The sequence below is a fragment of the Brassica napus genome, chromosome C1, assembly GCF_020379485.1.
Source record: "Brassica napus cultivar Da-Ae chromosome C1, Da-Ae, whole genome shotgun sequence".
NCBI classification, from domain to species: Eukaryota; Viridiplantae; Streptophyta; class Magnoliopsida; order Brassicales; family Brassicaceae; genus Brassica; species Brassica napus.
This window is the reverse complement of record NC_063444.1, coordinates 27134308-27147685: the sequence shown is the minus strand read 5'-3', so window position 1 is coordinate 27147685 and position 13378 is coordinate 27134308. Positions and strand designations below refer to the sequence as shown.

Below are 13378 nucleotides of genomic sequence, written 5' to 3'. Positions count from 1 at the left end.
AAGTTATGATCCAGGACTTAAAAGGGTAATTCCGGTCGAGTTCATCGAACATCCGAGCATCGGACCACCAATCGTCGTCAACCTCATAGAAGGTCAAGATGACGAAGAAGAAGAAGTTACGATACAACCGCAATCAGAGCAATCTGATTACGGCTGCGATACCCATGGCTGCAGAAAATTCGAGACTACATTATCGACGGACACCTGCCCACCGAGAAATGGGCAGCCCGCAAAGTCTGAACACAGGCCGCGCACTACGTAATAGTAGACGGTGAAATTTACAAATGGAGATTCTCCGGACCACTCATGACGTGCCTGGAAGGGGAAGAAGCGAAAAAAGTGATGGAAGAAGTACATTCTGGGTCCTGCGGCAATCATTCCGGCGGAATATCACTGGCAGTGAAAATCAAGCGCCATGGATACTACTGGCCAACGATGATCGGAGATTGCGAGAAGTTCGCACGAAAATGCGAAAAATGCCAGAGGCATGCTCCAACCATCCGACAACCAGCCGAAGTTCTCTCCTCCATCACATCGCCCTATCCTTTTATGCGCTGGGCCATGGACATCGTCAGTCCCCTTCATAATTCAAAGCAAAAGCGTTTCCTTTTAGTCCTCACCGATTTCTTTTCAAAATGGGTAGAGGCAGATTCGTACGCAAGTATAAAAGATGTCCAAGTCGAAAGTTTCGTATGGAGAAACATCATCTGTAGGCATGGAGTTCCTTACGAAATCATAACCGATAACGGATCTTAGTTTATCTCCACCCGGTTCGAGGCGTTCTGCGAAAAATGGAAGATACGACTTAACAAATCAACGCCCAGGTATCCGCAGTGTAACGGACAAGCTGAAACGATTAATAAAACCATTCTCGATGGACTGAAGAAACGCTTAGAGGCCAAAAAAGGGAGGTGGGCCGACGAACTCGAGGGAGTCCTCTGGTCCCACCGTACCACCCTGAGGCGAGCAACAGGAGAAACCCCTTTCGCTCTGGTGTACGGAACGGAATGCATGATTCCCGCAGAAGTAGAGTTCCCCGGTGTTCGAAGAAGATTACTTCCCGAACGAGAGGAGCTCAACAACGCAATGCTGCTCGACGATCTCGATCTCATTAACGAGCGCCGAGATCGAGTGCTCATCCGAATCCAAAATTACCAACACGCAGCCGCAAAATACTACAATTCCAACGTACGGAATCGCAGATTTAATCAGGGAGATCTAGTCCTTCGCAAAGTCTTCCAGAACACCGCTGAACGAAACGCGGGAAAACTCGGAGCAAACTGGGAAGGACCCTATAAAATCAAAAAAGTCATCTGACCGGGCTCCTACGAAATAGCCAACATGCAAGGCATAAAAATTCCAAGGACCTGGAACGCGATGCATCTCAAAAAATACTCTCACTAAACAAACCAACTCACAATGACCGAACTACGAGACGACTTGATCTCCATAAGGAGTACGTAGGCAGTTTGTCGAAAGGCAAATTCAGCTGTCCCTCCTCATTAAAAAGGGGGGGAGTGGATACGTATACTCGTATACTCTCAAACTCGAAAACATCCGACCACGCCTTCGATGTTTCCGACATATCTTAACCAAGAAAATTATCTTTTATCCGCAAAATATTATCGATATTCGAAAATAAATCAGCCGTTAGGGAGAAGCAGCCTTTGGCATCGCGAGACATCGCGAGAGATGCCTCGAGGGTTACTTCTTCCGAACGACGAAAACGGACACTCCGTAAAAAAATGATGAACATTTTAACACATATCTTGCGCAAAATCTCTAAAAGACGGCATCTGCCGCCAAGTTCGGTGCTGATCACATCGAACTCTTGAACGTCCTAAACAGACATAGCCATCTCACGAAGATGACTCTCGTACATCTGACACAAGGATAATAGCGCTATAAAAGAAACCCGAAATTTTGGTCCAGCACTTCCGGTTGGCTTAAGCCAAAGCTCGGTCGCTACGTAGTGACCGAGCTCGAGCCGAAGCTCGGTCGCTACGTAGCGACCGAGCTCTTCCGAAACGTCGATACGACAATAGTCCATGCATTCTCGTCTACCCTTCGATGCTATCTCCCGAAGACCGTAGCAAACCCATTTCACGTTCCCCGCCATTCTAAGTTATCGATCAAACTTTACCGTAAAAACCGTGGAAAGTTTGTTCTTTATCGAAAGAAGCCGTAATAAACGCTTTGAGTCAGAAGACGGCCCAAAGGGACCTAAGACATGACTCGAGGCCCAACTTACGATTTCTTAACCAACAGCCCGTAAGCCGGATGATGGTTTACGCTTGGTTCGCGACGAAAGATAAATGTCAAGTTTCCGCGGATAAATACGAAATTTTGAAGATAATTACGAAGATAAAAAAAATGGAATATCTCCATTTTTATGCTATGGCGGCTTAAGGGCAGAAGGGGAAAAGCGTAAACCGACCTTGGAGCCAGTATATAAGGAGTCCTAGGCGAGAGGCATAGAGGAGGACTTTACACAGCAAACTTAGCACTTAGAGCGATTTTAGGCGATTTTCCGTTTTTGTTATTCGAGCTGCGACTCAATTAGGTTTTTGCCGTCTTAGGGTTTTAGAACTAGGAATCTCGCCGACAGCTTTCGTAGCCCAGGCACTTACCTTATTGTAAACGCTCAAACGCAGATTCGGAATAAGAACTATCTTGCTCTCTATTTTGATTTCTTATTTTATTACTGTTCTCGTTTCGTGTTCTGATTGCTTGGCGTGTGGTATTAGCAGATATTCGGCACCTCTGGGAAATTAGGGTTCTCCTACTTTCCTAATTTAAACGGAAATCGACAGTGCGAATTTCAGTTCCCACACAGACTTGAAGCCCAAGTCTTCACCAATTTACAAGATTACCCCTGACGAGTTTTAACCTAATTATATAAGCTTTGCCACCATGTTAGAGGCAAAGTGTGCTTTCTTGTGTTTCTAGTTTTACTATTATCAGCAAAAGATTTTTAGGATTTTGATAGATTGGAGAGAAGATCCAAAGTTATATTTGTGATTGGAACTCCATTAATATCTATTTAATATTCTAATGAATTTTTCTTACCTAATTGCTCTTATGAATTGTTTGGCCATGTCTGAGTAGTTCCATTGTTAGATTTTAGGGTTTAAATAGGTTATGAGGGATTAGCCCAACCATAGATTGCTGAGTTGTGATAATAATCATTAGGATTGTCATTAATGACTGATTCTAGATTAGTTGCCTAGAACTTGCCCTAGGATTGTTAGATAAAAGTGATAGCTTCATTCTCATCTTGAAACCTTCCTAAATGAGCTAAGTTTGTTGCTAAGAGAATCATTCAACCCGCGCATAAAGCTTAACTAGAAGCGCGTCGATCGATATACATATTGGATAATCGATCGACGGAAATCGATATCCCTATAGGATAATCGATCAACTCTGCTATTGATCGAACACATTTGTTTGAGTAATTAGATCAAGTTAATAGACAAGTCCAGAAACGCGAGAGCTGATTGACTTGTTGCTTAGTAGTTGAGCTCTACATTATCATGCATGCAACTCATTAGGCATCTGTAAGATTATAATTCCAAGTTTCCTGAATAAAAACCCTAAGTCTAGCTATTTCCTTTTAAGCACTAAAACCTCAACCAATCAATCGAGCAATTACTTGCTCAAACAAAACTGCAAATGTACATTTTAATTATTAAACCTTCCAACTTAACAAAGCCCATTAGATTTATTCGGTTCCTTAACTCCTTGTGGATTCAATCCCTAAATACTGCAATTGAACCTCTTATTTGAAAGAGTAAATACATTCTTTAGGGTAATTTGAGTGATATCAAATTTGGCGCCGTTGCCTGGGAGCTTTGATCGCCTATTAGATTTAATTTTGTTAAGTTTCTGACAAAATTTGTTTTTGGATTTTCAGGTACATGCCCAGCAGTACCATAAACAACAAGGAAACTGACCTGCTATTCTCACTAGATCTTGCAAGTTTGGAGCGTTCAATCCGCAAAGAAGCACGCTCCTCATCGATCGACAACAACGCTTGTTCGTCGCTCGATTCTCGTCAACCACCGTCAACCCAGGCACTAGTCCCATCGACCGATACTCGCTCACCACCGTCGACCGATACTCGCTAACCACCGTCGACCGAAGACACCCAACTCCCATCGACCGACATCTTCCATCCGACATCGATCGATACTTCAGTCAGAACATCGATCGATACTGAGCCGCAAGATATGGTTGCGACTTTGATTCTTGTACGAGATGAGAGAGGAGACTTGTATGACCAGGAAGGTAATTTGCGTAATGCAACAGGTCAGAGGATAGATGCTCAGGGGGATGCAATCCCTGAGTCTGAAGCCTCATGAGGTACTCTACATGTAGATGAGGCCGCTCGACTCAGAACAATGGCTGACTACAACCGTCCAGATCAGTTTTACACCAACAGATCATCCATTCTACCTTCAACTATTCAGAGGGATTTCGAGTTGAAGCCGCAGTACTACACACTCGTGGGACAGAAATCCTACTATGGGTTATCTCACGAACATCCTATGGACCATCTGGAAAGGTTCGAGAATCTCATATCTGCTATTAAAGTCGACGCAATCTATGAAGATTACCTCCTATGCAAGCTCTTCAAGTACTCACTTGCTGGAGATGCTTCGCATTGGCTTAAGCAGCTACCCCCTGGATCCCTAACATCCTGAAGCGACATCAAGAAGGCATTCTTATCCAACTTGTTTGATGAAGCACGTGCTGAAGACTTGAAGAGAAAAATTGCTACATTCACTTAGGAGCCTGCAGAATCATTCAGAAGCTCCTGGATCAGATTCAAGTCTTACCAGAGAGACTATCCACACCATGGATTCAATGAGGTACAACTGCTCATTACTTTCTACAGAGGCATCACGGTGCAATACCAGATGGCTCTTGATGCTTCCAGCAATGGGAACTTCAACACCAGGAATCCTGAGGAGGCAGTGAAGGTCATTGAAAACCTAGCATCTAGTAGCAGCACCAAGAACACTGAATTTGAGAGGAAGAGATCTGTCACCATCCTTGGGAATGATCAGATGGATGAGGTGAAGGCAAAGCTGGACAGTGTTCATAAGCTTCTTAGGAAGCAGGTCTGCTTGGTTGAAGATGCAGAGGCTGTACACACAGAGGGGAGAGCAGAGCAAGTAGATGTGAACTTAATCAGTGGAACTGGATTCCAAGGTTTTGGAAACCAGGGTGGAAACAGAAACTCCTATGGAAATAGGTGCAATTTCAACCAGAGTTCACAGCACCGGAAACCCTACAGCAACAACTACAACAGGGGTTATGGAAGCTCCTACTACCAGAAGCCACCACCCCCAACTCAAGAGAGCAAGATTGAGGAGATGCTTGATAGATTTCTCGAGGGACAGTAGCGCATGACAGTGGACTTCAATGGGAAGATTGATTATCTCTACACCAACCTGAACACAAAGTTTGAGACTTTGAGCACTCATGTAAAAAAGCTGGAGATCCAGGTTGTTCAGACAGGAGAAGCTGTTAAGAGGCAGGGAGCCTTGACGAGAGGGGTAGACGATGATGTGATGAAGCACCATGTGAATGCCATCATTGGGGATGATTTCTGGCAAGTGGTGAAAGAAGAGAAGCTGCAAGAAGGACATTTCGAAGTAGAGAGTCTGATGAGATTCGGCAGATCGCATTAGTGTCGATCGACGCCAAGCCACGAACATCGGTCGACAGAAGTCACCCAAAACCAATTGATATCCTCTCCTGGACATCGATCGAAATACCTACGGAGTCAACCGCATCTTGTAATGCCATGAGGATCATGACTCACGAGGAGTTTGCAGCAAAACACCCACATTCGCCTAGCCCTGTCTACGTGAAAATCGATCGACATTCTGACGCCGTCATCGATCGACATCAGGAGCCCGTCATCGATCGATATCAGGAGACCATAATCGATCGACAACTATGAGCGCCCATCGATCGACGAGCACCTATTACGTAACCAGTGCAGATGCCGAAGATAAATGTTACACATCTTAATGCACTCAGACCCAAATCCAAACCTTCAGAAAACCCACCAGAGGCCGTCAGGACACCTTCAGATGATGGAATAGATTCTATGGAGGTTGATAAGGCTCCTACGGGAAGAACCCTAAGGAAAAGAAAGGAAAATGTGGTGAAACATCTGAAGAGGGGGGATAATGAAAATGAAAAGGAACGTTTCCAATAAAGAGTCTTCAGGATTCCTCTAGAAAAGTCATTCGATGAGGCTTATTATACCCACAGATTGTGGATGTTATTCAGAGAAACCAGAGAGATAGAAGAAGACATTAGGAGAATGTTCTGTGAAGCTAGAGAGCAGATGAGGAAGAGGGTTACATTGAAGAAGAAGAGTGATCCTGGGCAATTTGCAATACCATGCACGGTGAAGGGTATTGAATTCCCACATGCCTTGTGCGACACAGGAGCATCAGTTAGCATCCTACCTAGGATTATGGCAGACCATATGGGTCTGCAGGTAGAGCCTTCCAAGGAATTATTCACTTTTGTGGATTGTTCTCAGAGGAACTCAGGAGGGATTGTGAGAGACTTAGAGGTGCAGATTGGTAATGCCCTAGTTCCAGTAGATTTCCATGTCTTGGACATCAATCTGAACAGGAACTCTTCTCTATTAGTTGGGAGAGCCTTCTTGTCAACAATGGGAGCAGTGTGCAACTTGCAAACCAACCAGTTGTGCCTAACGCTAATAGATCATCATGTCCACTACAACCCAATTCCAGTCAAGAAGCCCCAGACGACACCCAGAAGAATCAATGATCCAAGAATCATTGCAGCATGCCACTGTGGAGCTGAGTACGAGACAAAATACTCGGCGTCGATCGAAACTCACACTGCATCATCGATCGACAATGCCCATCAAATAACGACCGACACACCAAAGAAAGAATCGGTCGACAGTAGTCCAGAAGAATGGGAGAACGACTCCTACAGTCCCATCATGGCAACACACAACATGCATACAGAGGAGTATGATGAAGATTATGAGGAAGAACGAGCCATAGAACAAAGAGCGAATCTTGACGAGGAGATAGACTTCTCCATCATTCTTCTTGGAAAAAGAAGTCGCCATCGATCGACATGAACGGTTCAACATTGATCGACACTCAACCTCATCAACCAAGCCACCTTCGAGCATCGACTGACATCGACTACTACCCATCGTTCGACACTAACGTCGACGCTACCCGAGACAGAGATTACTCAATTGGAAGTTGGGCAGATGATCGTGATAATAGGTTTTTCTGCCTATTGCAAATGTTGTAGTATAGTGGGGTGAATGTCGAACCGGTCCTAGTGATGTGAATCAGTGAGAGTACAAGTCATTTCTTAAGCTAAGCAGATTCAATAGTGGTGAGTGTGTGACAAGTAACAATAGCAAACAGAGCAATACAACAAGGTTTTAATCAATTTAGACAAGTGAATCCATGGGTATTGGGAATTGACTTCAAGTAACTAAGATCCAATCTAGGTGACAAGCTTTCAATCAAAGTAATCTCTTAAGTCTAAACACAATTTTAGACAAGTCCTATGTCTAGGTAAATGTCCATTTGCTTAGAAATCATTAAACATCAAATGTCTTTGGCTTAATTCAATCAAGCAATCTTTAAGTTCAAGTTTAATAACTATCTAGCAATTTTAACATCAAGTGTCCTTGGCTAATCTCACTAGAGCTTAGTTGAGTTGATTCAAACACTTCATCTAATCATGTCTGATGAGAAGTGTTTAGAAATCAGGTTTAGAGTGATCAAGACTAAACAAGCATTAAAAATACTCAACAAGCAAGTTCATACAAGGATCTAATACAATAACACCATAGATCTTCACTAAGTTACTCTAATCTCCCTAACCCATGAATTCTTAAGGAAACTACTCACTAATCTCCATGAAAACACTTAATCTCATAATAGATTGAAGCATATTCAAGTAGATACAACAGAGAATAAAGATAAACAAGGATTAAACAAGCAAAACGAAATTAAAACTCAAGAATAGATGATGAACAATGAAGAACAGCTCAAGAACAAATGTTTTCTCTCAAACTCTCAAAATACAAAATATGAAACTATAAAACTTTCACTCTCTACTCTTTGTTGTATTGTACTTTGTGTATTGTGTGTCTTCCTCATTCCCCTTGCAGTCTCTTTTATAGCCTAAGTAAAGGAGGATGACAACACATCCATCATGTGAAAGCATAAAGCATAAAACACACTCATAAAAGTTATTCTCCACTTTCTTCCATTATAAAACACCTTTTGCCCCTTCATATGGCCAAAGTAGTCTTGCCTCTTCAGAAAAGGTAGAGAAAGTTAGGCCAAAAGAGCCACCAAACTCATGATAGACAACCCATCCCCCATGTTGCAAGCTTTAAAGAGATAAAACTCACTCATTAAAGTTTTCTCCACTTTCTCCATGTTGCACACACCTTTAGAATACCAAAAATAAGAAGAATAATGAATAGTAATGAGTTTTATAGGTTTTAAGTGAATAAAAATGAGTCTAAAGGCTTAAAATTCGAAGGCTATTGTTGATGTTGCTAGGGTGGCCGCAAGGAATGTCATACTGATATGTGTGTAGTATTTTGATCATAAATCCCTCAATACAGCTCCAAACGACTTGAAACCACCTCCAATGTAAAGCTAACTCAATTTACCATGTCTTCCCAAAAGACAAGTTTCAAAAGATATCTTTAAGACCTTCATCCATGCTTGTCTTTCACACGTTCGGTTCAAGACTCCTCGAAAGCTCCTTTTGTGCTCTAATCACCTCCAAAACTCCAAACAATTCATCCAACACCTACAAGATGCAAATGTACATGCAATAGACTCTAAATGCAAATAAATGTAAGGTTAATGCATGAATATATATGAAATAACAAAGCTAAAACTATGCAAAATCACAACACATCAACTCCCCCACACTAGTCCTTTACTTGTCCTCAAGTAAACTTTCAAGAACATGGGAAGTGATGTTTCAATACACAAATGGAAATTCATGACCTTAAGAAACTCTTCAATGCCATCGTTGTGATATCCTTACAAAATCATACCAAATAGCAAGAGCAAGATGTTTTTATTAGCTCTAACTTCTCTAGGCCTATTAATTCCTTTGATCTTTTAACTCATTATCATGAATCCTCAAATCAACCAACTCTCACATTCAATAAGAAATATCATAAGTGAATTCTCGCAAATTGCCAATTGGTCCAAATCATTTGGTTTGGTGAGAAAAAATGGCTTAGTGTGAAGAATGAGAAGGGTCCAAATACATTTTGCTATGGTGACTTACACTCAAGAATAGGAGCTTGATCATTATGCAAAATTTATCTAAGAAAAGGAGCAATTAATGCATACATAAATCGGTTCTCATCATTGTACCCTTTTCATAGACAATTTTTAAGTTCTACCCTTTCTTTTCTTCATCTCAAATCCCAAATGTACACCCATTTTCATCTCTTACCCAATGAACACTCTTTTCTTTTCTTTTTTTTTTTTTGATCAAACAAGATTTTATAGATAACTAATCTCCATCAGAAGAAGAAGTGTTTACAAAGATGATAACAAAGCCATACTGGCTAACAAATTTGCTGCAACAAAAGGCAAGCAGAAACACAAAGATAGAAGCAATCATTATACATAGACAGCTAACATTGCAGAGACGTCCTCGTATCTCGACAACACTAGGTTTAAGCAGTGGAATGACGCCATAAGCAACAAAGAACACACTCAGTGATCTAATGTTTGTGATTGGTAGTGCAACTAGTGCATGACTAACAATCGTAACACTGGCTACAATAGCAAGGGCGCTGTGACACCAAGATGCTGAGCCTTTGAATAGTACAGAGAGCGAATCATCTGTAGAGTAATCTTCCAATCCAAAGTATGACCGAGCAACACATGAGCAGCAACAATACAAAAACCATGGTAATAGGGAAGTTGAAGTTGGTTTCAAAAGAGTGGTGATAATCAAGATCTGAAACCAGCAAGTAGTAGGCAAACACTCTATAGCAGAGTAAAGAGGAGTAATAAGCAACGAGCACTCTATAACAGAGTAGAAGGAAGTAATAGGCAGTGAACACTCTATAGCAGAGTAGAGGATGGACTCAACTATCATAAAGGAACCAATAGTTGGATGGGAGTTACCGCATAGAGAAGTATAAGGTAACAATGGTGTCTCTGGCGAGGGAAGTCTAGCGGCAACCACGTACTTGGCAGTGATGGAACAGAGACAAGTTACAAGAACATTATGAGCACTTCTGGACTCAGATGTCGAAAATGGGAAATCCAGATCTAGAGATTGGGCCAACGCTCGAGGAGATAGACTGGAGAACGTGATGAGGAAACGAAGAAGAGCATGTGCATCTGGAGGGTCTGGTGGTTCCGGCGGCTCGATGGGAGAGACAGATCCAAGCAGGGAAAACTTACACGGTGGTGGATCCGGAGGAGGCCTGAACTGTGGCGGGAGAGGAGCAGTTATCATCAGAAACATCAAGGAGGGAGCTTCTTCAGAGGAGAAACCTAAACGGTGGTGATGGAGCGGAGCAGATCCATCCAAGCGGCGCACATCGGGAACTGACTTGACTAGCTCATCGGGAACCGGGCCTTGTCACATCTAAATTTCAATCTTCGTATATTTTTAAAAGGGGTGCAACACGAGGACTTCCCGGGAGGTCACCCATCCTAGTACTACTCTCGTCCAAGCACGCTTAACTGCCGAGTTCTGATGGGATCCGGTGCATTAGTGCTGGTATGATCGCACCCTTCTTTTCTTTTCTTTGTCTTAAAAACTATGTATATTAGCTCAAAAATTTGTTATCCCCATTCTCTTATTTTTTTCTTTTTTTCTTTTCTTTTTGGGGTTTTTATTGACACAATCTGAGCTATTTTTTTTTTTTTTAAGACACACTTTTTTGATCCATTTCCTTTACATAATCTTTCCCAATTCAATCCTCAAGATCAAAATAATTAAAGCACATCATTCCAACCACCATCCTAGATTCTAGCCCAAAAGAGGTCCTAATGCTAGCAAGAGATGAGAACAAATCAATGTCGCTCCTAATACTCTCAAGATTTTGCACATGACAAGCTTTCACAAAAAGACCTCACTCAACAATTAATGATGGTTTGAAAGAAGGGAAGGGTTTAGGGTATGGACTACCACTTGAGTTGTCAAAAAGATTGGTAAAATGGTTTATACAAGCTCAAGTGTGTGTAAAGCCATGATTTAGTACTCAAGAGACCATAAGCAAGAAGCATTAAGTTCATTTTAGTCAATTAAGATCGGAGTTGGTTTCAAAGAGTAAGATTCAATGAGTCTTAAGAGGAGTTTTCAAGGCTCGAAGTCTACAAGAAATTCAGAAGAAGCTCAAGCTACTTATTATGATTCAAAAGGGTATCAACAATGAGTTCATTGCATGAGTCCTTTGTAGGGATTTTACCTATGCATTCTATATGATCTAGACTCAAACCTAAAGATGCAAATGATATAACTAAATGTTTTTTTTTTTTTTTTTTTTTTTTTGGAATTTTGCAAATTTTTATGGATTTTCTATGCAAATGGATATGCAATGCTTATGACAAGTAAACAAAACAGAAAACATGTGAGATAAGTAGACTCTCCCCCCACACTTACTTCACACAGTCTCTTGTGTGAGAGCAAGGTGAAAGAAGAGGTCTAGAAGAAACAAACAAGAAAACTATATATTTACAATGGTTGTAGAGACACTTAGCTTGGAGTTGCTAGATGGAGTTGAATAATTTTAACACTTGTAGCTTTGCTGGATGGCCATCTTTCTCTTTGATTAAGTGGAGAATCACCTGAAAATTTTAAACACACTTATCAAACACACAAAAGAAAAACCACACAAGTAAAACAATAATATATATAGGGATAGACATGGGACTTCCTCCCAAGTGAGCTTGTTTTAAGTCTCTAGCTTGACTACCCCTTTTTGGTTTAGGCTGGTTTGGGATCGGAAAGTGGAACCGAGGTTCCTTCCTTCTCAGGTGTGGCCGCCATGTACAGCTTGACTCTTTGCCCATTCACTGCAAATTCCTCACCAGTCTTGTTCCAAAGCACAATTGCTCCATATGGCCTCACTTCTTTGATCTTGAAAGGGCCGGACCATCTTGACTTAAGTTTTCCAGGGAACAACTTCAATCGAGAGTTGAAGAGCAACACTTGATCTCCAATGTTGAACTCCCTCTTCAGGATCTTCTTGTCATGGAATGCCTTGGTCTTTTCTTTGTAAATTCTTGAGTTCTCAAAAGCATCAAGTCGAATCTCATCAAGCTCATGGAGTTGGAAAAGTCTTTTCTCTTTGGCACTCTTGATGTCAAAGTTCAGCATCTTAACAGCCCATAATGCCTTGTACTCAAGCTCCACTGGCAGATGGCAAGCTTTCCCATAGACAAGATTGAAGGGAGTGGTTCCCAAGGGTGTCTTGAAAGCAGTCCTATAGGCCCAAAGTGCATCATCAAGCTTTGTAGACCAATCCTTCCTTGTTGTCCCCACAGTCTTCTCCAAAATGGACTTGATCTCCCTGTTGGAAATCTCAACCTGACCACTTGTTTGGGGGTGGTAAGGAGTTGCAACCTTGTGCTTCACACCATTCTTCTTAAGGAAGTTTGCAAACAGTTTGTTGATGAAGTGAGACCCTCCATCACTGATCACAACTCTTGGAATCCCAAACCTTGGAAAGATTATGCTCTTGAACATTTTTAGAACCACCTTTGCATCATTGGTTGGACTTGCAATTGCTTCAACCCACTTAGAGACATAATCTACAGCCACCAGTATGTACTTGTTGCTATAAGATGAAGGAAAAGGCCCCATGAAGTCAATACCCCAGACATCAAACACTTCAACTTCTAGGATGGGGTTTTGAGGCATTTCATTCCTCTTGGTGATGTTTCCTCTTCTTTGACAAGAGTCACACCTTGAGACAAAGTCTTGGGTGTCTTTAAACATGTGAGGCCACCAAAATCCAGCTTGTAGCACCTTTGCAACTGTCTTAAATGTAGCAAAGTGGCCTCCATAGGATGATCCATGACAATGTGTAAGGATCCCATCAATTTCTTCTTCAGCCACTGCCCTTCTATAGAGTTGATCTCTACAAAGTATGTAGAGGTAAGGCTCATCCCAATAATATCTCTTCACATCTTTATAGAACTTCTTCTTGGCATAACCTTCAAGGTTCAATGGATCTTTTCCACTAGCTAAGTAGTTGACTATATCAGCATACCAAGGACCCTTCTCATCAGCTGCCTTCACCTCTTCAAGTTTCTTTCCTGTCTCACAAACAGCTACCACTGCATGA

The 13378-nt window shown here is 41.8% G+C and overlaps 1 non-coding gene across 1 annotated transcript; it reads right to left on the bottom strand.

Moving 5' to 3' along the window:
• Positions 1–10701: 10701 nt before the first annotated feature.
• On the bottom strand, positions 10702–10820 carry LOC125580983. Its single transcript, XR_007318695.1, has one exon. It is a non-coding gene; the product is annotated as a 5S ribosomal RNA (ribosomal RNA).
• Between the last annotated feature and the right edge of the window lie 2558 nt (positions 10821–13378).